The sequence below is a fragment of the Lissotriton helveticus genome, chromosome 4_1 (genome assembly GCF_964261635.1).
Source record: "Lissotriton helveticus chromosome 4_1, aLisHel1.1, whole genome shotgun sequence".
Taxonomy (NCBI): domain Eukaryota; kingdom Metazoa; phylum Chordata; class Amphibia; order Caudata; family Salamandridae; genus Lissotriton; species Lissotriton helveticus.
The window spans coordinates 1,670,929,441-1,670,950,624 of record NC_136063.1 but is presented as its reverse complement, the minus strand read 5'-3'; the positions used below and the strand labels follow the sequence as shown (position 1 = coordinate 1,670,950,624).

At 34.0% G+C, this 21,184-nt stretch overlaps 17 non-coding genes across 17 annotated transcripts; 9 read left to right on the top strand and 8 right to left on the bottom strand.

Annotated features, from left to right (window-relative positions):
* Positions 1 to 494: 494 nt before the first annotated feature.
* Positions 495 to 566, top strand: TRNAQ-CUG (transfer RNA glutamine (anticodon CUG)). The gene has a single exon. It is a non-coding gene; the product is annotated as a tRNA-Gln (tRNA).
* Positions 567 to 1,392: 826 nt separating this feature from the next.
* On the bottom strand, positions 1,393 to 1,464 carry TRNAQ-UUG (transfer RNA glutamine (anticodon UUG)). Its single transcript has one exon. It is a non-coding gene; the product is annotated as a tRNA-Gln (tRNA).
* Positions 1,465 to 3,014: 1,550 nt separating this feature from the next.
* TRNAQ-CUG (transfer RNA glutamine (anticodon CUG)) lies at positions 3,015 to 3,086 on the top strand. The gene has a single exon. It is a non-coding gene; the product is annotated as a tRNA-Gln (tRNA).
* Positions 3,087 to 3,912: 826 nt separating this feature from the next.
* On the bottom strand, positions 3,913 to 3,984 carry TRNAQ-UUG (transfer RNA glutamine (anticodon UUG)). The gene has a single exon. It is a non-coding gene; the product is annotated as a tRNA-Gln (tRNA).
* A 1,550-nt stretch (positions 3,985 to 5,534) lies between these two features.
* TRNAQ-CUG (transfer RNA glutamine (anticodon CUG)) lies at positions 5,535 to 5,606 on the top strand. The gene has a single exon. It is a non-coding gene; the product is annotated as a tRNA-Gln (tRNA).
* An 826-nt stretch (positions 5,607 to 6,432) lies between these two features.
* Positions 6,433 to 6,504, bottom strand: TRNAQ-UUG (transfer RNA glutamine (anticodon UUG)). Its single transcript has one exon. It is a non-coding gene; the product is annotated as a tRNA-Gln (tRNA).
* A 1,550-nt stretch (positions 6,505 to 8,054) lies between these two features.
* Positions 8,055 to 8,126, top strand: TRNAQ-CUG (transfer RNA glutamine (anticodon CUG)). Its single transcript has one exon. It is a non-coding gene; the product is annotated as a tRNA-Gln (tRNA).
* An 826-nt stretch (positions 8,127 to 8,952) lies between these two features.
* TRNAQ-UUG (transfer RNA glutamine (anticodon UUG)) lies at positions 8,953 to 9,024 on the bottom strand. The gene has a single exon. It is a non-coding gene; the product is annotated as a tRNA-Gln (tRNA).
* Positions 9,025 to 10,574: 1,550 nt separating this feature from the next.
* On the top strand, positions 10,575 to 10,646 carry TRNAQ-CUG (transfer RNA glutamine (anticodon CUG)). Its single transcript has one exon. It is a non-coding gene; the product is annotated as a tRNA-Gln (tRNA).
* Positions 10,647 to 11,472: 826 nt separating this feature from the next.
* Positions 11,473 to 11,544, bottom strand: TRNAQ-UUG (transfer RNA glutamine (anticodon UUG)). Its single transcript has one exon. It is a non-coding gene; the product is annotated as a tRNA-Gln (tRNA).
* Positions 11,545 to 13,094: 1,550 nt separating this feature from the next.
* On the top strand, positions 13,095 to 13,166 carry TRNAQ-CUG (transfer RNA glutamine (anticodon CUG)). Its single transcript has one exon. It is a non-coding gene; the product is annotated as a tRNA-Gln (tRNA).
* Positions 13,167 to 13,992: 826 nt separating this feature from the next.
* On the bottom strand, positions 13,993 to 14,064 carry TRNAQ-UUG (transfer RNA glutamine (anticodon UUG)). Its single transcript has one exon. It is a non-coding gene; the product is annotated as a tRNA-Gln (tRNA).
* Positions 14,065 to 15,614: 1,550 nt separating this feature from the next.
* Positions 15,615 to 15,686, top strand: TRNAQ-CUG (transfer RNA glutamine (anticodon CUG)). The gene has a single exon. It is a non-coding gene; the product is annotated as a tRNA-Gln (tRNA).
* Positions 15,687 to 16,512: 826 nt separating this feature from the next.
* Positions 16,513 to 16,584, bottom strand: TRNAQ-UUG (transfer RNA glutamine (anticodon UUG)). The gene has a single exon. It is a non-coding gene; the product is annotated as a tRNA-Gln (tRNA).
* A 1,550-nt stretch (positions 16,585 to 18,134) lies between these two features.
* On the top strand, positions 18,135 to 18,206 carry TRNAQ-CUG (transfer RNA glutamine (anticodon CUG)). Its single transcript has one exon. It is a non-coding gene; the product is annotated as a tRNA-Gln (tRNA).
* An 826-nt stretch (positions 18,207 to 19,032) lies between these two features.
* On the bottom strand, positions 19,033 to 19,104 carry TRNAQ-UUG (transfer RNA glutamine (anticodon UUG)). Its single transcript has one exon. It is a non-coding gene; the product is annotated as a tRNA-Gln (tRNA).
* A 1,550-nt stretch (positions 19,105 to 20,654) lies between these two features.
* TRNAQ-CUG (transfer RNA glutamine (anticodon CUG)) lies at positions 20,655 to 20,726 on the top strand. The gene has a single exon. It is a non-coding gene; the product is annotated as a tRNA-Gln (tRNA).
* The last annotated feature ends 458 nt before the right edge of the window (positions 20,727 to 21,184 follow it).

Genomic DNA, 21,184 nt, shown 5'->3' with positions numbered 1-21,184 from the left:
ATGTTTGTATTTCTGTAACTTGTTCAAGCTGATGGACGTTTTGAAAGGAATCAATAAGTGTCTCTTTCAACCTACTGGTGTTGGATTTGAGCTATCAATAAACAAAGATGACAGAAATGGAAAAGGTCAAGAGTAATAAAATAGTACCCCCAAGATTTGGACTGGTACCTTTGCATGCAAAGTCCAAAGTGCCAATCATTGCTCTTTGGCGCAGCCCATGTGAGAGACAAAGAAATGGGTGTATTAGTTTGGAAATGTAAAATGTTTTAATATGACACAGTCAAAGATGATCATTATGATATAACTTGCCTATCCTGATAAACGTTTGCATATTTAACACTGTTATGGAGAATGTATCTGAACAGAATCAAATCACATTATAGCTCTTTACACTATGAGCATTCAACAGAGATATCCTTTCATCAATGTAAGAAATGCCCCCGCACTAATGCGCTCTCTTTTGTCTCAATGGAAAAATGACTCATGTATGGGAGGGTTCCATGGTGTAATGGTTAGCACTCTGGACTCTGAATCCAGCGATCCGAGATCAAATCTCGGTGGGACCTACTTGAATTATGAGATTTACTATTTCACCCATTTCTTAGAATTTGGTCTTGGAAAAACATAACGTCAATGTTTTATACTGATACTTATCAACGTATAAGTATGCATCTATGTATACATAGCTATATCCGTCTAGATAGCGATAAGACTATATAAAGAAATCAAATATTCATAAACATATGTATTGAAGCTGAAAACTAAAAACTGTTGTTTCCCATCCACAATTTAAACATTAGGTTCATTTCCTCTCTCATCTATATGACCAGTAATGAGATAGTTAATTTTTGCTGATTTCTTATATGAGAACATGCTTGACTTACACAGTGCATTTAATTGTGAATTTCTTTGAAAGAGAAATTCAGATTATTACCTTTGACACGTCTTTCGAAAGATTTTACTTTATGGTTATGGATTTACTTTAGAAAATCAGAGTGTAAATATATGTGTGTCTGAATTTCACGATTGTTATTCAAAACGTCATATCTTCTGTCCCCATAATACACAATTTGATTCCTCAAGTTTTGTTTTAATGAAGGATTTCCAATTAAAAAGTTCCATCTTCCCCTTATCAATAACAGTAAGATTTAAGAAAGTAATATCTTGCATCAGCCCCCTGTGATGAGTTTGAGAAAACAGAGTCAGCTGGCAAAATGTCTCATTATTTTGAGCCATTTAATTTCCATGTTTTCTAAAAGTTCTATCATTTGCTCACATCGAATAGACTTTCAGAATACAATCAATAAATTAATGTTTCACTCTACCCGTGTTAGATTTGTGATATTTATGAATACACTTGACAAAAAAAGATTTGATCAACAGTCATGAAAGTGGTCCCACCGAGATTTGAACTCGGACCCTTGGATTCAAAGTCCAAAGTGCTAACCACTACACCATGGAACCTCCCATGTGACAAGGGAGCAAATTGCTGCAGCAATGTGAACATTTCAAAGTTTTTAATGTTCTACAGTCAAAGACCAACAGAATGTTATTACCTTTCTATTCTGTTCAACTTTTGCATATTGAACTATGTTAGGGAAGGATGTTGCCCAGAGGACTCAAGTAACGCTATCACTCTGTTGAACAGTACTTTTTATGTGAGATACGATTTTGCAATAAAAGATAAGATTCCCCCGTGAATGCAATCTCTTCTCTCAAAATGAAAAGCTCAACCTGGTACAGGTGGGTTGATGGTATCATGCTTAGCACTCTAGACTCTGAAAACCGGGATCTGAGTACAAATCACAGTGGGACTTATCTAAACTTTACGATTTTCTTTTCCATTCAGTTCTTAGAATTATTAATTGGAAAAACATCTCATTTATTTATAAACTTGTACATATCCACTTTACACGTATGTATCTCCCTATATCTTGCTATATGTCTCTGTATATTTATAGGACAACATAAACACATACATTATAAAAATGCATATAATTAGTAGAGGTGAAAATAATGAAAAGTTGTTGCCTCTCCACATTTGAAACATGAGCTTCTTCTCCTTACTCTTCTATATGTCATGAAATTGAGATAGTCACTTTTTACTCAATTTTGATCTAACAATATAGTTGATTTATACAAAGCATATCATATGATTTGTGAATAATCTTAAAAGAGAAAATTAGATCAGTACCTGTGAGGCCTCCAAGCAAAAGCGTATGTTTCACGATTGCAGATCGACTGTTGAAAATCAGCATGAAAAACGTTTTATTTCACAATTTCCATACTAATATACAAAAAACATTTGTACTATCTGAATGATACCGTCATTGTGGTTCTCTAGGTTTGATTTAAGAACACTTCTCTTTCAAAATGTGCTAAATTCGCCTTATCAATAGCGCAGAAAGCTTCAAAAAGGGATGCTGGGAATCAGGCCTCTGAAATGCATTTCAGAAAAACAGGATAGGATTTCTTAATGTCACACTATTTTGTGTAGGAATGTGATGTAAACGTATTATAATGTTTGTATTTCTGTAACTTGTTCAAGCTGATGGACGTTTTGAAAGGAATCAATAAGTGTCTCTTTCAACCTACTGGTGTTGGATTTGAGCTATCAATAAACAAAGATGACAGAAATGGAAAAGGTCAAGAGTAATAAAATAGTACCCCCAAGATTTGGACTGGTACCTTTGCATGCAAAGTCCAAAGTGCCAATCATTGCTCTTTGGCGCAGCCCATGTGAGAGACAAAGAAATGGGTGTATTAGTTTGGAAATGTAAAATGTTTTAATATGACACAGTCAAAGATGATCATTATGATATAACTTGCCTATCCTGATAAACGTTTGCATATTTAACACTGTTATGGAGAATGTATCTGAACATAATCAAATCACATTATAGCTCTTTACACTATGAGCATTCAACAGAGATATCCTTTCATCAATGTAAGAAATGCCCCCGCACTAATGCGCTCTCTTTTGTCTCAATGGAAAAATGACTCATGTATGGGAGGGTTCCATGGTGTAATGGTTAGCACTCTGGACTCTGAATCCAGCGATCCGAGATCAAATCTCGGTGGGACCTACTTGAATTATGAGATTTACTATTTCACCCATTTCTTAGAATTTGGTCTTGGAAAAACATAACGTCAATGTTTTATACTGATACTTATCAACGTATAAGTATGCATCTATGTATACATAGCTATATCCGTCTAGATAGCGATAAGACTATATAAAGAAATCAAATATTCATAAACATATGTATTGAAGCTGAAAACTAAAAACTGTTGTTTCCCATCCACAATTTAAACATTAGGTTCATTTCCTCTCTCATCTATATGACCAGTAATGAGATAGTTAATTTTTGCTGATTTCTTATATGACAACATGCTTGACTTACACAGTGCATTTAATTGTGAATTTCTTTGAAAGAGAAATTCAGATTATTACCTTTGACACGTCTTTCGAAAGATTTTACTTTATGGTTATGGATTTACTTTAGAAAATCAGAGTGTAAATATATGTGTGTCTGAATTTCACGATTGTTATTCAAAACGTCATATCTTCTGTCCCCATAATACACAATTTGATTCCTCAAGTTTTGTTTTAATGAAGGATTTCCAATTAAAAAGTTCCATCTTCCCCTTATCAATAACAGTAAGATTTAAGAAGGTAATATCTTGCATCAGCCCCCTGTGATGAGTTTGAGAAAACAGAGTCAGCTGGCAAAATGTCTCATTATTTTGAGCCATTTAATTTCCATGTTTTCTAAAAGTTCTATCATTTGCTCACATCGAATAGACTTTCAGAATACAATCAATAAATTAATGTTTCACTCTACCCGTGTTAGATTTGTGATATTTATGAATACACTTGACAAAAAAAGATTTGATCAACAGTCATGAAAGTGGTCCCACCGAGATTTGAACTCGGACCCTTGGATTCAAAGTCCAAAGTGCTAACCACTACACCATGGAACCTCCCATGTGACAAGGGAGCAAATTGCTGCAGCAATGTGAACATTTCAAAGTTTTTAATGTTCTACAGTCAAAGACCAACAGAATGTTATTACCTTTCTATTCTGTTCAACTTTTGCATATTGAACTATGTTAGGGAAGGATGTTGCCCAGAGGACTCAAGTAACGCTATCACTCTGTTGAACAGTACTTTTTATGTGAGATACGATTTTGCAATAAAAGATAAGATTCCCCCGTGAATGCAATCTCTTCTCTCAAAATGAAAAGCTCAACCTGGTACAGGTGGGTTGATGGTATCATGCTTAGCACTCTAGACTCTGAAAACCGGGATCTGAGTACAAATCACAGTGGGACTTATCTAAACTTTACGATTTTCTTTTCCATTCAGTTCTTAGAATTATTAATTGGAAAAACATCTCATTTATTTATAAACTTGTACATATCCACTTTACACGTATGTATCTCCCTATATCTTGCTATATGTCTCTGTATATTTATAGGACAACATAAACACATACATTATAAAAATGCATATAATTAGTAGAGGTGAAAATAATGAAAAGTTGTTGCCTCTCCACATTTGAAACATGAGCTTCTTCTCCTTACTCTTCTATATGTCATGAAATTGAGATAGTCACTTTTTACTCAATTTTGATCTAACAATATAGTTGATTTATACAAAGCATATCATATGATTTGTGAATAATCTTAAAAGAGAAAATTAGATCAGTACCTGTGAGGCCTCCAAGCAAAAGCGTATGTTTCACGATTGCAGATCGACTGTTGAAAATCAGCATGAAAAACGTTTTATTTCACAATTTCCATACTAATATACAAAAAACATTTGTACTATCTGAATGATACCGTCATTGTGGTTCTCTAGGTTTGATTTAAGAACACTTCTCTTTCAAAATGTGCTAAATTCGCCTTATCAATAGCGCAGAAAGCTTCAAAAAGGGATGCTGGGAATCAGGCCTCTGAAATGCATTTCAGAAAAACAGGATAGGATTTCTTAATGTCACACTATTTTGTGTAGGAATGTGATGTAAACGTATTATAATGTTTGTATTTCTGTAACTTGTTCAAGCTGATGGACGTTTTGAAAGGAATCAATAAGTGTCTCTTTCAACCTACTGGTGTTGGATTTGAGCTATCAATAAACAAAGATGACAGAAATGGAAAAGGTCAAGAGTAATAAAATAGTACCCCCAAGATTTGGACTGGTACCTTTGCATGCAAAGTCCAAAGTGCCAATCATTGCTCTTTGGCGCAGCCCATGTGAGAGACAAAGAAATGGGTGTATTAGTTTGGAAATGTAAAATGTTTTAATATGACACAGTCAAAGATGATCATTATGATATAACTTGCCTATCCTGATAAACGTTTGCATATTTAACACTGTTATGGAGAATGTATCTGAACAGAATCAAATCACATTATAGCTCTTTACACTATGAGCATTCAACAGAGATATCCTTTCATCAATGTAAGAAATGCCCCCGCACTAATGCGCTCTCTTTTGTCTCAATGGAAAAATGACTCATGTATGGGAGGGTTCCATGGTGTAATGGTTAGCACTCTGGACTCTGAATCCAGCGATCCGAGATCAAATCTCGGTGGGACCTACTTGAATTATGAGATTTACTATTTCACCCATTTCTTAGAATTTGGTCTTGGAAAAACATAACGTCAATGTTTTATACTGATACTTATCAACGTATAAGTATGCATCTATGTATACATAGCTATATCCGTCTAGATAGCGATAAGACTATATAAAGAAATCAAATATTCATAAACATATGTATTGAAGCTGAAAACTAAAAACTGTTGTTTCCCATCCACAATTTAAACATTAGGTTCATTTCCTCTCTCATCTATATGACCAGTAATGAGATAGTTAATTTTTGCTGATTTCTTATATGACAACATGCTTGACTTACACAGTGCATTTAATTGTGAATTTCTTTGAAAGAGAAATTCAGATTATTACCTTTGACACGTCTTTCGAAAGATTTTACTTTATGGTTATGGATTTACTTTAGAAAATCAGAGTGTAAATATATGTGTGTCTGAATTTCACGATTGTTATTCAAAACGTCATATCTTCTGTCCCCATAATACACAATTTGATTCCTCAAGTTTTGTTTTAATGAAGGATTTCCAATTAAAAAGTTCCATCTTCCCCTTATCAATAACAGTAAGATTTAAGAAAGTAATATCTTGCATCAGCCCCCTGTGATGAGTTTGAGAAAACAGAGTCAGCTGGCAAAATGTCTCATTATTTTGAGCCATTTAATTTCCATGTTTTCTAAAAGTTCTATCATTTGCTCACATCGAATAGACTTTCAGAATACAATCAATAAATTAATGTTTCACTCTACCCGTGTTAGATTTGTGATATTTATGAATACACTTGACAAAAAAAGATTTGATCAACAGTCATGAAAGTGGTCCCACCGAGATTTGAACTCGGATCCTTGGATTCAAAGTCCAAAGTGCTAACCACTACACCATGGAACCTCCCATGTGACAAGGGAGCAAATTGCTGCAGCAATGTGAACATTTCAAAGTTTTTAATGTTCTACAGTCAAAGACCAACAGAATGTTATTACCTTTCTATTCTGTTCAACTTTTGCATATTGAACTATGTTAGGGAAGGATGTTGCCCAGAGGACTCAAGTAACGCTATCACTCTGTTGAACAGTACTTTTTATGTGAGATACGATTTTGCAATAAAAGATAAGATTCCCCCGTGAATGCAATCTCTTCTCTCAAAATGAAAAGCTCAACCTGGTACAGGTGGGTTGATGGTATCATGCTTAGCACTCTAGACTCTGAAAACCGGGATCTGAGTACAAATCACAGTGGGACTTATCTAAACTTTACGATTTTCTTTTCCATTCAGTTCTTAGAATTATTAATTGGAAAAACATCTCATTTACTTATAAACTTGTACATATCCACTTTACACGTATGTATCTCCCTATATCTTGCTATATGTCTCTGTATATTTATAGGACAACATAAACACATACATTATAAAAATGCATATAATTAGTAGAGGTGAAAATAATGAAAAGTTGTTGCCTCTCCACATTTGAAACATGAGCTTCTTCTCCTTACTCTTCTATATGTCATGAAATTGAGATAGTCACTTTTTACTCAATTTTGATCTAACAATATAGTTGATTTATACAAAGCATATCATATGATTTGTGAATAATCTTAAAAGAGAAAATTAGATCAGTACCTGTGAGGCCTCCAAGCAAAAGCGTATGTTTCACGATTGCAGATCGACTGTTGAAAATCAGCATGAAAAACGTTTTATTTCACAATTTCCATACTAATATACAAAAAACATTTGTACTATCTGAATGATACCGTCATTGTGGTTCTCTAGGTTTGATTTAAGAACACTTCTCTTTCAAAATGTGCTAAATTCGCCTTATCAATAGCGCAGAAAGCTTCAAAAAGGGATGCTGGGAATCAGGCCTCTGAAATGCATTTCAGAAAAACAGGATAGGATTTCTTAATGTCACACTATTTTGTGTAGGAATGTGATGTAAACGTATTATAATGTTTGTATTTCTGTAACTTGTTCAAGCTGATGGACGTTTTGAAAGGAATCAATAAGTGTCTCTTTCAACCTACTGGTGTTGGATTTGAGCTATCAATAAACAAAGATGACAGAAATGGAAAAGGTCAAGAGTAATAAAATAGTACCCCCAAGATTTGGACTGGTACCTTTGCATGCAAAGTCCAAAGTGCCAATCATTGCTCTTTGGCGCAGCCCATGTGAGAGACAAAGAAATGGGTGTATTAGTTTGGAAATGTAAAATGTTTTAATATGACACAGTAAAAGATGATCATTATGATATAACTTGCCTATCCTGATAAACGTTTGCATATTTAACACTGTTATGGAGAATGTATCTGAACAGAATCAAATCACATTATAGCTCTTTACACTATGAGCATTCAACAGAGATATCCTTTCATCAATGTAAGAAATGCCCCCACACTAATGCGCTCTCTTTTGTCTCAATGGAAAAATGACTCATGTATGGGAGGGTTCCATGGTGTAATGGTTAGCACTCTGGACTCTGAATCCAGCGATCCGAGATCAAATCTCGGTGGGACCTACTTGAATTATGAGATTTACTATTTCACCCATTTCTTAGAATTTGGTCTTGGAAAAACATAACGTCAATGTTTTATACTGATACTTATCAACGTATAAGTATGCATCTATGTATACATAGCTATATCCGTCTAGATAGCGATAAGACTATATAAAGAAATCAAATATTCATAAACATATGTATTGAAGCTGAAAACTAAAAACTGTTGTTTCCCATCCACAATTTAAACATTAGGTTCATTTCCTCTCTCATCTATATGACCAGTAATGAGATAGTTAATTTTTGCTGATTTCTTATATGACAACATGCTTGACTTACACAGTGCATTTAATTGTGAATTTCTTTGAAAGAGAAATTCAGATTATTACCTTTGACACGTCTTTCGAAAGATTTTACTTTATGGTTATGGATTTACTTTAGAAAATCAGAGTGTAAATATATGTGTGTCTGATTTTCACGATTGTTATTCAAAACGTCATATCTTCTGTCCCCATAATACACAATTTGATTCCTCAAGTTTTGTTTTAATGAAGGATTTCCAATTAAAAAGTTCCATCTTCCCCTTATCAATAACAGTAAGATTTAAGAAAGTAATATCTTGCATCAGCCCCCTGTGATGAGTTTGAGAAAACAGAGTCAGCTGGCAAAATGTCTCATTATTTTGAGCCATTTAATTTCCATGTTTTCTAAAAGTTCTATCATTTGCTCACATCGAATAGACTTTCAGAATACAATCAATAAATTAATGTTTCACTCTACCCGTGTTAGATTTGTGATATTTATGAATACACTTGACAAAAAAAGATTTGATCAACAGTCATGAAAGTGGTCCCACCGAGATTTGAACTCGGATTCTTGGATTCAAAGTCCAAAGTGCTAACCACTACACCATGGAACCTCCCATGTGACAAGGGAGCAAATTGCTGCAGCAATGTGAACATTTCAAAGTTTTTAATGTTCTACAGTCAAAGACCAACAGAATGTTATTACCTTTCTATTCTGTTCAACTTTTGCATATTGAACTATGTTAGGGAAGGATGTTGCCCAGAGGACTCAAGTAACGCTATCACTCTGTTGAACAGTACTTTTTATGTGAGATACGATTTTGCAATAAAAGATAAGATTCCCCCGTGAATGCAATCTCTTCTCTCAAAATGAAAAGCTCAACCTGGTACAGGTGGTTTGATGGTATCATGCTTAGCACTCTAGACTCTGAAAACCGGGATCTGAGTACAAATCACAGTGGGACTTATCTAAACTTTACGATTTTCTTTTCCATTCAGTTCTTAGAATTATTAATTGGAAAAACATCTCATTTACTTATAAACTTGTACATATCCACTTTACACGTATGTATCTCCCTATATCTTGCTATATGTCTCTGTATATTTATAGGACAACATAAACACATACATTATAAAAATGCATATAATTAGTAGAGGTGAAAATAATGAAAAGTTGTTGCCTCTCCACATTTGAAACATGAGCTTCTTCTCCTTACTCTTCTATATGTCATGAAATTGAGATAGTCACTTTTTACTCAATTTTGATCTAACAATATAGTTGATTTATACAAAGCATATCATATGATTTGTGAATAATCTTAAAAGAGAAAATTAGATCAGTACCTGTGAGGCCTCCAAGCAAAAGCGTATGTTTCACGATTGCAGATCGACTGTTGAAAATCAGCATGAAAAACGTTTTATTTCACAATTTCCATACTAATATACAAAAAACATTTGTACTATCTGAATGATACCGTCATTGTGGTTCTCTAGGTTTGATTTAAGAACACTTCTCTTTCAAAATGTGCTAAATTCGCCTTATCAATAGCGCAGAAAGCTTCAAAAAGGGATGCTGGGAATCAGGCCTCTGAAATGCATTTCAGAAAAACAGGATAGGATTTCTTAATGTCACACTATTTTGTGTAGGAATGTGATGTAAACGTATTATAATGTTTGTATTTCTGTAACTTGTTCAAGCTGATGGACGTTTTGAAAGGAATCAATAAGTGTCTCTTTCAACCTACTGGTGTTGGATTTGAGCTATCAATAAACAAAGATGACAGAAATGGAAAAGGTCAAGAGTAATAAAATAGTACCCCCAAGATTTGGACTGGTACCTTTGCATGCAAAGTCCAAAGTGCCAATCATTGCTCTTTGGCGCAGCCCATGTGAGAGACAAAGAAATGGGTGTATTAGTTTGGAAATGTAAAATGTTTTAATATGACACAGTAAAAGATGATCATTATGATATAACTTGCCTATCCTGATAAACGTTTGCATATTTAACACTGTTATGGAGAATGTATCTGAACAGAATCAAATCACATTATAGCTCTTTACACTATGAGCATTCAACAGAGATATCCTTTCATCAATGTAAGAAATGCCCCCGCACTAATGCGCTCTCTTTTGTCTCAATGGAAAAATGACTCATGTATGGGAGGGTTCCATGGTGTAATGGTTAGCACTCTGGACTCTGAATCCAGCGATCCGAGATCAAATCTCGGTGGGACCTACTTGAATTATGAGATTTACTATTTCACCCATTTCTTAGAATTTGGTCTTGGAAAAACATAACGTCAATGTTTTATACTGATACTTATCAACGTATAAGTATGCATCTATGTATACATAGCTATATCCGTCTAGATAGCGATAAGACTATATAAAGAAATCAAATATTCATAAACATATGTATTGAAGCTGAAAACTAAAAACTGTTGTTTCCCATCCACAATTTAAACATTAGGTTCATTTCCTCTCTCATCTATATGACCAGTAATGAGATAGTTAATTTTTGCTGATTTCTTATATGACAACATGCTTGACTTACACAGTGCATTTAATTGTGAATTTCTTTGAAAGAGAAATTCAGATTATTACCTTTGACACGTCTTTCGAAAGATTTTACTTTATGGTTATGGATTTACTTTAGAAAATCAGAGTGTAAATATATGTGTGTCTGAATTTCACGATTGTTATTCAAAACGTCATATCTTCTGTCCCCATAATACACAATTTGATTCCTCAAGTTTTGTTTTAATGAAGGATTTCCAATTAAAAAGTTCCATCTTCCCCTTATCAATAACAGTAAGATTTAAGAAAGTAATATCTTGCATCAGCCCCCTGTGATGAGTTTGAGAAAACAGAGTCAGCTGGCAAAATGTCTCATTATTTTGAGCCATTTAATTTCCATGTTTTCTAAAAGTTCTATCATTTGCTCACATCGAATAGACTTTCAGAATACAATCAATAAATTAATGTTTCACTCTACCCGTGTTAGATTTGTGATATTTATGAATACACTTGACAAAAAAAGATTTGATCAACAGTCATGAAAGTGGTCCCACCGAGATTTGAACTCGGATCCTTGGATTCAAAGTCCAAAGTGCTAACCACTACACCATGGAACCTCCCATGTGACAAGGGAGCAAATTGCTGCAGCAATGTGAACATTTCAAAGTTTTTAATGTTCTACAGTCAAAGACCAACAGAATGTTATTACCTTTCTATTCTGTTCAACTTTTGCATATTGAACTATGTTAGGGAAGGATGTTGCCCAGAGGACTCAAGTAACGCTATCACTCTGTTGAACAGTACTTTTTATGTGAGATACGATTTTGCAATAAAAGATAAGATTCCCCCGTGAATGCAATCTCTTCTCTCAAAATGAAAAGCTCAACCTGGTACAGGTGGGTTGATGGTATCATGCTTAGCACTCTAGACTCTGAAAACCGGGATCTGAGTACAAATCACAGTGGGACTTATCTAAACTTTACGATTTTCTTTTCCATTCAGTTCTTAGAATTATTAATTGGAAAAACATCTCATTTACTTATAAACTTGTACATATCCACTTTACACATATGTATCTCCCTATATCTTGCTATATGTCTCTGTATATTTATAGGACAACATAAACACATACATTATAAAAATGCATATAATTAGTAGAGGTGAAAATAATGAAAAGTTGTTGCCTCTCCACATTTGAAACATGAGCTTCTTCTCCTTACTCTTCTATATGTCATGAAATTGAGATAGTCACTTTTTACTCAATTTTGATCTAACAATATAGTTGATTTATACAAAGCATATCATATGATTTGTGAATAATCTTAAAAGAGAAAATTAGATCAGTACCTGTGAGGCCTCCAAGCAAAAGCGTATGTTTCACGATTGCAGATCGACTGTTGAAAATCAGCATGAAAAACGTTTTATTTCACAATTTCCATACTAATATACAAAAAACATTTGTACTATCTGAATGATACCGTCATTGTGGTTCTCTAGGTTTGATTTAAGAACACTTCTCTTTCAAAATGTGCTAAATTCGCCTTATCAATAGCGCAGAAAGCTTCAAAAAGGGATGCTGGGAATCAGGCCTCTGAAATGCATTTCAGAAAAACAGGATAGGATTTCTTAATGTCACACTATTTTGTGTAGGAATGTGATGTAAACGTATTATAATGTTTGTATTTCTGTAACTTGTTCAAGCTGATGGACGTTTTGAAAGGAATCAATAAGTGTCTCTTTCAACCTACTGGTGTTGGATTTGAGCTATCAATAAACAAAGATGACAGAAATGGAAAAGGTCAAGAGTAATAAAATAGTACCCCCAAGATTTGGACTGGTACCTTTGCATGCAAAGTCCAAAGTGCCAATCATTGCTCTTTGGCGCAGCCCATGTGAGAGACAAAGAAATGGGTGTATTAGTTTGGAAATGTAAAATGTTTTAATATGACACAGTAAAAGATGATCATTATGATATAACTTGCCTATCCTGATAAACGTTTGCATATTTAACACTGTTATGGAGAATGTATCTGAACAGAATCAAATCACATTATAGCTCTTTACACTATGAGCATTCAACAGAGATATCCTTTCATCAATGTAAGAAATGCCCCCGCACTAATGCGCTCTCTTTTGTCTCAATGGAAAAATGACTCATGTATGGGAGGGTTCCATGGTGTAATGGTTAGCACTCTGGACTCTGAATCCAGCGATCCGAGATCAAATCTCGGTGGGACCTACTTGAATTATGAGATTTACTATTTCACCCATTTCTTAGAATTTGGTCTTGGAAAAACATAACGTCAATGTTTTATACTGATACTTATCAACGTATAAGTATGCATCTATGTATACATAGCTATATCCGTCTAGATAGCGATAAGACTATATAAAGAAATCAAATATTCATAAACATATGTATTGAAGCTGAAAACTAAAAACTGTTGTTTCCCATCCACAATTTAAACATTAGGTTCATTTCCTCTCTCATCTATATGACCAGTAATGAGATAGTTAATTTTTGCTGATTTCTTATATGACAACATGCTTGACTTACACAGTGCATTTAATTGTGAATTTCTTTGAAAGAGAAATTCAGATTATTACCTTTGACACGTCTTTCGAAAGATTTTACTTTATGGTTATGGATTTACTTTAGAAAATCAGAGTGTAAATATATGTGTGTCTGAATTTCACGATTGTTATTCAAAACGTCATATCTTCTGTCCCCATAATACACAATTTGATTCCTCAAGTTTTGTTTTAATGAAGGATTTCCAATTAAAAAGTTCCATCTTCCCCTTATCAATAACAGTAAGATTTAAGAAAGTAATATCTTGCATCAGCCCCCTGTGATGAGTTTGAGAAAACAGAGTCAGCTGGCAAAATGTCTCATTATTTTGAGCCATTTAATTTCCATGTTTTCTAAAAGTTCTATCATTTGCTCACATCGAATAGACTTTCAGAATACAATCAATAAATTAATGTTTCACTCTACCCGTGTTAGATTTGTGATATTTATGAATACACTTGACAAAAAAAGATTTGATCAACAGTCATGAAAGTGGTCCCACCGAGATTTGAACTCGGATCCTTGGATTCAAAGTCCAAAGTGCTAACCACTACACCATGGAACCTCCCATGTGACAAGGGAGCAAATTGCTGCAGCAATGTGAACATTTCAAAGTTTTTAATGTTCTACAGTCAAAGACCAACAGAATGTTATTACCTTTCTATTCTGTTCAACTTTTGCATATTGAACTATGTTAGGGAAGGATGTTGCCCAGAGGACTCAAGTAACGCTATCACTCTGTTGAACAGTACTTTTTATGTGAGATACGATTTTGCAATAAAAGATAAGATTCCCCCGTGAATGCAATCTCTTCTCTCAAAATGAAAAGCTCAACCTGGTACAGGTGGGTTGATGGTATCATGCTTAGCACTCTAGACTCTGAAAACCGGGATCTGAGTACAAATCACAGTGGGACTTATCTAAACTTTACGATTTTCTTTTCCATTCAGTTCTTAGAATTATTAATTGGAAAAACATCTCATTTACTTATAAACTTGTACATATCCACTTTACACGTATGTATCTCCCTATATCTTGCTATATGTCTCTGTATATTTATAGGACAACATAAACACATACATTATAAAAATGCATATAATTAGTAGAGGTGAAAATAATGAAAAGTTGTTGCCTCTCCACATTTGAAACATGAGCTTCTTCTCCTTACTCTTCTATATGTCATGAAATTGAGATAGTCACTTTTTACTCAATTTTGATCTAACAATATAGTTGATTTATACAAAGCATATCATATGATTTGTGAATAATCTTAAAAGAGAAAATTAGATCAGTACCTGTGAGGCCTCCAAGCAAAAGCGTATGTTTCACGATTGCAGATCGACTGTTGAAAATCAGCATGAAAAACGTTTTATTTCACAATTTCCATACTAATATACAAAAAACATTTGTACTATCTGAATGATACCGTCATTGTGGTTCTCTAGGTTTGATTTAAGAACACTTCTCTTTCAAAATGTGCTAAATTCGCCTTATCAATAGCGCAGAAAGCTTCAAAAAGGGATGCTGGGAATCAGGCCTCTGAAATGCATTTCAGAAAAACAGGATAGGATTTCTTAATGTCACACTATTTTGTGTAGGAATGTGATGTAAACGTATTATAATGTTTGTATTTCTGTAACTTGTTCAAGCTGATGGACGTTTTGAAAGGAATCAATAAGTGTCTCTTTCAACCTACTGGTGTTGGATTTGAGCTATCAATAAACAAAGATGACAGAAATGGAAAAGGTCAAGAGTAATAAAATAGTACCCCCAAGATTTGGACTGGTACCTTTGCATGCAAAGTCCAAAGTGCCAATCATTGCTCTTTGGCGCAGCCCATGTGAGAGACAAAGAAATGGGTGTATTAGTTTGGAAATGTAAAATGTTTTAATATGACACAGTAAAAGATGATCATTATGATATAACTTGCCTATCCTGATAAACGTTTGCATATTTAACACTGTTATGGAGAATGTATCTGAACAGAATCAAATCACATTATAGCTCTTTACACTATGAGCATTCAACAGAGATATCCTTTCATCAATGTAAGAAATGCCCCCGCACTAATGCGCTCTCTTTTGTCTCAATGGAAAAATGACTCATGTATGGGAGGGTTCCATGGTGTAATGGTTAGCACTCTGGACTCTGAATCCAGCGATCCGAGATCAAATCTCGGTGGGACCTACTTGAATTATGAGATTTACTATTTCACCCATTTCTTAGAATTTGGTCTTGGAAAAACATAACGTCAATGTTTTATACTGATACTTATCAACGTATAAGTATGCATCTATGTATACATAGCTATATCCGTCTAGATAGCGATAAGACTATATAAAGAAATCAAATATTCATAAACATATGTATTGAAGCTGAAAACTAAAAACTGTTGTTTCCCATCCACAATTTAAACATTAGGTTCATTTCCTCTCTCATCTATATGACCAGTAATGAGATAGTTAATTTTTGCTGATTTCTTATATGACAACATGCTTGACTTACACAGTGCATTTAATTGTGAATTTCTTTGAAAGAGAAATTCAGATTATTACCTTTGACACGTCTTTCGAAAGATTTTACTTTATGGTTATGGATTTACTTTAGAAAATCAGAGTGTAAATATATGTGTGTCTGAATTTCACGATTGTTATTCAAAACGTCATATCTTCTGTCCCCATAATACACAATTTGATTCCTCAAGTTTTGTTTTAATGAAGGATTTCCAATTAAAAAGTTCCATCTTCCCCTTATCAATAACAGTAAGATTTAAGAAAGTAATATCTTGCATCAGCCCCCTGTGATGAGTTTGAGAAAACAGAGTCAGCTGGCAAAATGTCTCATTATTTTGAGCCATTTAATTTCCATGTTTTCTAAAAGTTCTATCATTTGCTCACATCGAATAGACTTTCAGAATACAATCAATAAATTAATGTTTCACTCTACCCGTGTTAGATTTGTGATATTTATGAATACACTTGACAAAAAAAGATTTGATCAACAGTCATGAAAGTGGTCCCACCGAGATTTGAACTCGGATCCTTGGATTCAAAGTCCAAAGTGCTAACCACTACACCATGGAACCTCCCATGTGACAAGGGAGCAAATTGCTGCAGCAATGTGAACATTTCAAAGTTTTTAATGTTCTACAGTCAAAGACCAACAGAATGTTATTACCTTTCTATTCTGTTCAACTTTTGCATATTGAACTATGTTAGGGAAGGATGTTGCCCAGAGGACTCAAGTAACGCTATCACTCTGTTGAACAGTACTTTTTATGTGAGATACGATTTTGCAATAAAAGATAAGATTCCCCCGTGAATGCAATCTCTTCTCTCAAAATGAAAAGCTCAACCTGGTACAGGTGGGTTGATGGTATCATGCTTAGCACTCTAGACTCTGAAAACCGGGATCTGAGTACAAATCACAGTGGGACTTATCTAAACTTTACGATTTTCTTTTCCATTCAGTTCTTAGAATTATTAATTGGAAAAACATCTCATTTACTTATAAACTTGTACATATCCACTTTACACGTATGTATCTCCCTATATCTTGCTATATGTCTCTGTATATTTATAGGACAACATAAACACATACATTATAAAAATGCATATAATTAGTAGAGGTGAAAATAATGAAAAGTTGTTGCCTCTCCACATTTGAAACATGAGCTTCTTCTCCTTACTCTTCTATATGTCATGAAATTGAGATAGTCACTTTTTACTCAATTTTGATCTAACAATATAGTTGATTTATACAAAGCATATCATATGATTTGTGAATAATCTTAAAAGAGAAAATTAGATCAGTACCTGTGAGGCCTCCAAGCAAAAGCGTATGTTTCACGATTGCAGATCGACTGTTGAAAATCAGCATGAAAAACGTTTTATTTCACAATTTCCATACTAATATACAAAAAACATTTGTACTATCTGAATGATACCGTCATTGTGGTTCTCTAGGTTTGATTTAAGAACACTTCTCTTTCAAAATGTGCTAAATTCGCCTTATCAATAGCGCAGAAAGCTTCAAAAAGGGATGCTGGGAATCAGGCCTCTGAAATGCATTTCAGAAAAACAGGATAGGATTTCTTAATGTCACACTATTTTGTGTAGGAATGTGATGTAAACGTATTATAATGTTTGTATTTCTGTAACTTGTTCAAGCTGATGGACGTTTTGAAAGGAATCAATAAGTGTCTCTTTCAACCTACTGGTGTTGGATTTGAGCTATCAATAAACAAAGATGACAGAAATGGAAAAGGTCAAGAGTAATAAAATAGTACCCCCAAGATTTGGACTGGTACCTTTGCATGCAAAGTCCAAAGTGCCAATCATTGCTCTTTGGCGCAGCCCATGTGAGAGACAAAGAAATGGGTGTATTAGTTTGGAAATGTAAAATGTTTTAATATGACACAGTAAAAGATGATCATTATGATATAACTTGCCTATCCTGATAAACGTTTGCATATTTAACACTGTTATGGAGAATGTATCTGAACAGAATCAAATCACATTATAGCTCTTTACACTATGAGCATTCAACAGAGATATCCTTTCATCAATGTAAGAAATGCCCCCACACTAATGCGCTCTCTTTTGTCTCAATGGAAAAATGACTCATGTATGGGAGGGTTCCATGGTGTAATGGTTAGCACTCTGGACTCTGAATCCAGCGATCCGAGATCAAATCTCGGTGGGACCTACTTGAATTATGAGATTTACTATTTCACCCATTTCTTAGAATTTGGTCTTGGAAAAACATAACGTCAATGTTTTATACTGATACTTATCAACGTATAAGTATGCATCTATGTATACATAGCTATATCCGTCTAGATAGCGATAAGACTATATAAAGAAATCAAATATTCATAAACATATGTATTGAAGCTGAAAACTAAAAACTGTTGTTTCCCATCCACAATTTAAACATTAGGTTCATTTCCTCTCTCATCTATATGACCAGTAATGAGATAGTTAATTTTTGCTGATTTCTTATATGACAACATGCTTGACTTACACAGTGCATTTAATTGTGAATTTCTTTGAAAGAGAAATTCAGATTATTACCTTTGACACGTCTTTCGAAAGATTTTACTTTATGGTTATGGATTTACTTTAGAAAATCAGAGTGTAAATATATGTGTGTCTGAATTTCACGATTGTTATTCAAAACGTCATATCTTCTGTCCCCATAATACACAATTTGATTCCTCAAGTTTTGTTTTAATGAAGGATTTCCAATTAAAAAGTTCCATCTTCCCCTTATCAATAACAGTAAGATTTAAGAAAGTAATATCTTGCATCAGCCCCCTGTGATGAGTTTGAGAAAACAGAGTCAGCTGGCAAAATGTCTCATTATTTTGAGCCATTTAATTTCCATGTTTTCTAAAAGTTCTATCATTTGCTCACATCGAATAGACTTTCAGAATACAATCAATAAATTAATGTTTCACTCTACCCGTGTTAGATTTGTGATATTTATGAATACACTTGACAAAAAAAGATTTGATCAACAGTCATGAAAGTGGTCCCACCGAGATTTGAACTCGGATCCTTGGATTCAAAGTCCAAAGTGCTAACCACTACACCATGGAACCTCCCATGTGACAAGGGAGCAAATTGCTGCAGCAATGTGAACATTTCAAAGTTTTTAATGTTCTACAGTCAAAGACCAACAGAATGTTATTACCTTTCTATTCTGTTCAACTTTTGCATATTGAACTATGTTAGGGAAGGATGTTGCCCAGAGGACTCAAGTAACGCTATCACTCTGTTGAACAGTACTTTTTATGTGAGATACGATTTTGCAATAAAAGATAAGATTCCCCCGTGAATGCAATCTCTTCTCTCAAAATGAAAAGCTCAACCTGGTACAGGTGGGTTGATGGTATCATGCTTAGCACTCTAGACTCTGAAAACCGGGATCTGAGTACAAATCACAGTGGGACTTATCTAAACTTTACGATTTTCTTTTCCATTCAGTTCTTAGAATTATTAATTGGAAAAACATCTCATTTACTTATAAACTTGTACATATCCACTTTACACGTATGTATCTCCCTATATCTTGCTATATGTCTCTGTATATTTATAGGACAACATAAACACATACATTATAAAAATGCATATAATTAGTAGAGGTGAAAATAATGAAAAGTTGTTGCCTCTCCACATTTGAAACATGAGCTTCTTCTCCTTACTCTTCTATATGTCATGAAATTGAGATAGTCACTTTTTACTCAATTTTGATCTAACAATATAGTTGATTTATACAAAGCATATCATATGATTTGTGAATAATCTTAAAAGAGAAAATTAGATCAGTACCTGTGAGGCCTCCAAGCAAAAGCGTATGTTTCACGATTGCAGATCGACTGTTGAAAATCAGCATGAAAAACGTTTTATTTCACAATTTCCATACTAATATACAAAAAACATTTGTACTATCTGAATGATACCGTCATTGTGGTTCTCTAGGTTTGATTTAAGAACACTTCTCTTTCAAAATGTGCTAAATTCGCCTTATCAATAGCGCAGAAAGCTTCAAAAAGGGATGCTGGGAATCAGGCCTCTGAAATGCATTTCAGAAAAACAGGATAGGATTTCTTAATGTCACACTATTTTGTGTAGGAATGTGATGTAAACGTATTATAATGTTTGTATTTCTGTAACTTGTTCAAGCTGATGGACGTTTTGAAAGGAATCAATAAGTGTCTCTTTCAACCTACTGGTGTTGGATTTGAGCTATCAATAAACAAAGATGACAGAAATGGAAAAGGTCAAGAGTAATAAAATAGTACCCCCAAGATTTGGACTGGTACCTTTGCATGCAAAGTCCAAAGTGCCAATCATTGCTCTTTGGCGCAGCCCATGTGAGAGACAAAGAAATGGGTGTATTAGTTTGGAAATGTAAAATGTTTTAATATGACACAGTAAAAGATGATCATTATGATATAACTTGCCTATCCTGATAAACGTTTGCATATTTAACACTGTTATGGAGAATGTATCTGAACAGAATCAAATCACATTATAGCTCTTTACACTATGAGCATTCAACAGAGATATCCTTTCATCAATGTAAGAAATGCCCCCGCACTAATGCGCTCTCTTTTGTCTCAATGGAAAAATGACTCATGTATGGGAGGGTTCCATGGTGTAATGGTTAGCACTCTGGACTCTGAATCCAGCGATCCGAGATCAAATCTCGGTGGGACCTACTTGAATTATGAGATTTACTATTTCACCCATTTCTTAGAATTTGGTCTTGGAAAAACATAACGTCAATGTTTTATACTGATACTTATCAACGTATAAGTATGCATCTATGTATACATAGCTATATCCGTCTAGATAGCGATAAGACTATATAAAGAAATCAAATATTCATAAACATATGTATTGAAGCTGAAAACTAAAAACTGTTGTTTCCCATCCACAATTTAAACATTAGGTTCATTTCCTCTCTCATCTATATGACCAGTAATGAGATAGTTAATTTTTGCTGATTTCTTATATGACAACATGCTTGACTTACACAGTGCATTTAATTGTGAATTTCTTTGAAAGAGAAATTCAGATTATTACCTTTGACACGTCTTTCGAAAGATTTTACTTTATGGTTATGGATTTACTTTAGAAAATCAGAGTGTAAATATATGTGTGTCTGAATTTCAC